Raw genomic sequence first — 2,361 nt, forward strand, 5'->3', positions numbered from 1 at the left:
TGGAAGTCACCCATTAAGCCTCAGATGCCAAATGTCTTATTTCCAACATTATTTCACTGAACCAAACACGAAACAAAGAATCATACGTTTGAAAGTGTAGCTTTCTATAGGTTGACTTTGCAACCATGATTAAATAATAAATAAAACATTGTGCAGCCCAAAATCCACCAACTACATTCAAATTGAGCTGTTACTACTGACAATGTGCCAAGTTTAACAAAAACACAAAACACTTCAAATACAAATTCATTGTTTTGTATTTTTTTATAGTTAAAAATATCTATCACATTTCTGTTTTGTAAAGAGTAATTTGATCATCATTTAGTGTCTTTAATTGTAGTAGTTGTAGATGCTTTTGTTTCTGAAGGCCTAGGTAATTGGGTATTAATTGGTAGACAGGTGGAGGAGTAGTTTGCTCATGGCAAAAAGGCAAGAGAAAACGTTAAAGCCAATGCTCCTGTTTTGGTTGAAACCTAAGAAAATAAACGGAACAAAATAAATGTGTGCCTGGTCAATGGACTTTATTCGGCATTTGATTTGGATTTGTTTTTTGTTGTGAGGACATATATCCGCTACAATACCTGATCTGGTCAGTCTGCACGATGCCCTCTTTGTGGCCCTCCAGACGGGCGGCCAGGCGCTCCTTATCCAAACGCACTCGCTCTTCATCCTGAAGAGAAAGCGTTGTACACACTGTTAGCAAACTAAAGAATAAAACAGGATGAATAATGTTATATCTATGAACCATTTTTTTTTGCAACTTCAACAAGAATGCATTTTATTCACTACAAAACATACACACTGACGAATTTCTTTTGGGTTAATGTATAATGACTGAACTAAATATTTAATAAGCAAAATCATCTAATGCTAAATATTTTAAGACATGTTCATTAATTCTCTTAAATCCTAAATGTAACCGACATTTTAGATAAAATAGTCATGTTCTTTTATATGGTTGCAAATATTTTGGTCTCATTTAAGGACAAAAGCTCCCTGACATTTATTTCGATACAGGAACTTATAGATTTTTTCTGATACCAATAAACAATTACATTGTTACCCCCTTTAGAATTACATTATTTATGTACTGCAACCACTCGAGGAATAGCTCCATAATTTGAGTACTCAAAGCCATGTTAGTGGAGGATATTTCATGTCAGCTTACCTCAATCCTTGGTTTTTTGGTTTCCAAAGATACCTCATCAGCCGCTCGTTTGACTAAAAAAAAGTAGAACAGTTATTTCGCTGCAGAGTCAATTCAGTTACCAACTTGTAATGGACTAAGACACTACCACCTCATATATGTGACCTGCTCTATCGAAATCAGTCGCATTGACCCCAAGACACATTTTGAGTTGTATACACTGCTGGAAAGAGGAGATTCCTAGCTTTCTAATGATATCAGGATTGTTGTTGTACTCCAAATATTAAGCAAAATATGTCACATTATATAATGACTGTTAGAGTCATCATTTTGAGAAAAAGGCCTTCAAAGTTTCCTCTTCTCTGGAATCCATCGATCTGATTGGATTACTGGTCTGGGGGAAGCTCGCGAGTTAGTGTGTATACGTGTGTGTGTGTGTGTGTGTGTATGTATGTTTGTGTATCTTTGCGTTTGTGTGTATTGCGTTTGTTTCTCGAGGAAAACACTCACGAGAAACACTGGCTGTTGTTATGCCTGTTGTGACGTTAAGTTACTCCGTTCTCCGCTTGTAATTATGCCGTTACAAGCTTCAAAGTTGTATTTATCATCTGAATTTGCTGAAACAAGTTTAATATTCTGAAAGCCAAGACTTTGTTTATTTGAAATCAGATGAAAACAAGCTGTAACGGACCCTGCCGTGTTATCTATGATTACTATACGCCTTACATTCATAATTTCAGGGAGGGAGGGGGAGCAGCGCTGCGGAAGAGCAGATTGCGAGTGAGAGCTGTCTTCTTCCATTTACAAGCTTCAAAAATATATTTATCGCGTGATTTTGGAAATAAAAGTTTCATATTCTGAAAGCCAAGACTTTGTTTATTTTATATCAAACAAAACACCCAAATGCCGAAAAACAATTTTTTTTACGCAAATCCACGTTTATTTTTAAATGAGCCGTTGCGACTTCCGACTGATTTCGATAGAGTTCACATAGGGTCACATATAAGCAGTGTTGGGACTAACACGTTACAAAGAATGTTTTAGTTAAATGTAAGTTATATCTTGGCGGGTCAAAGATCCTATCTACTGCACAAAACAGCAATTCAAATCTGTTGAAACATCTGCAGAAACAACATGCTGGGACGAAGCTAGTAGCTAAGACCACAGACCCAGACTCATCCGAAGCCACTCCACCTCCACCTAAGCAACAGCGG

The 2,361-nt window shown here is 36.7% G+C and overlaps 1 long non-coding RNA gene across 1 annotated transcript; it reads right to left on the bottom strand.

Moving 5' to 3' along the window:
• Positions 1-307: 307 nt before the first annotated feature.
• On the bottom strand, positions 308-1,242 carry LOC104963219 (uncharacterized). Its single transcript, XR_800292.1, has 3 exons — positions 1,169-1,242; positions 582-670; positions 308-473 (listed from the first exon to the last, which is right to left on the bottom strand). It is a non-coding gene; the product is annotated as an uncharacterized lncRNA (long non-coding RNA).
• Between the last annotated feature and the right edge of the window lie 1,119 nt (positions 1,243-2,361).

Source organism: Notothenia coriiceps, unplaced genomic scaffold (genome assembly GCF_000735185.1).
Source record: "Notothenia coriiceps isolate Sejong01 unplaced genomic scaffold, NC01 NC01_scaffold00035825, whole genome shotgun sequence".
NCBI classification, from domain to species: domain Eukaryota; kingdom Metazoa; phylum Chordata; class Actinopteri; order Perciformes; family Nototheniidae; genus Notothenia; species Notothenia coriiceps.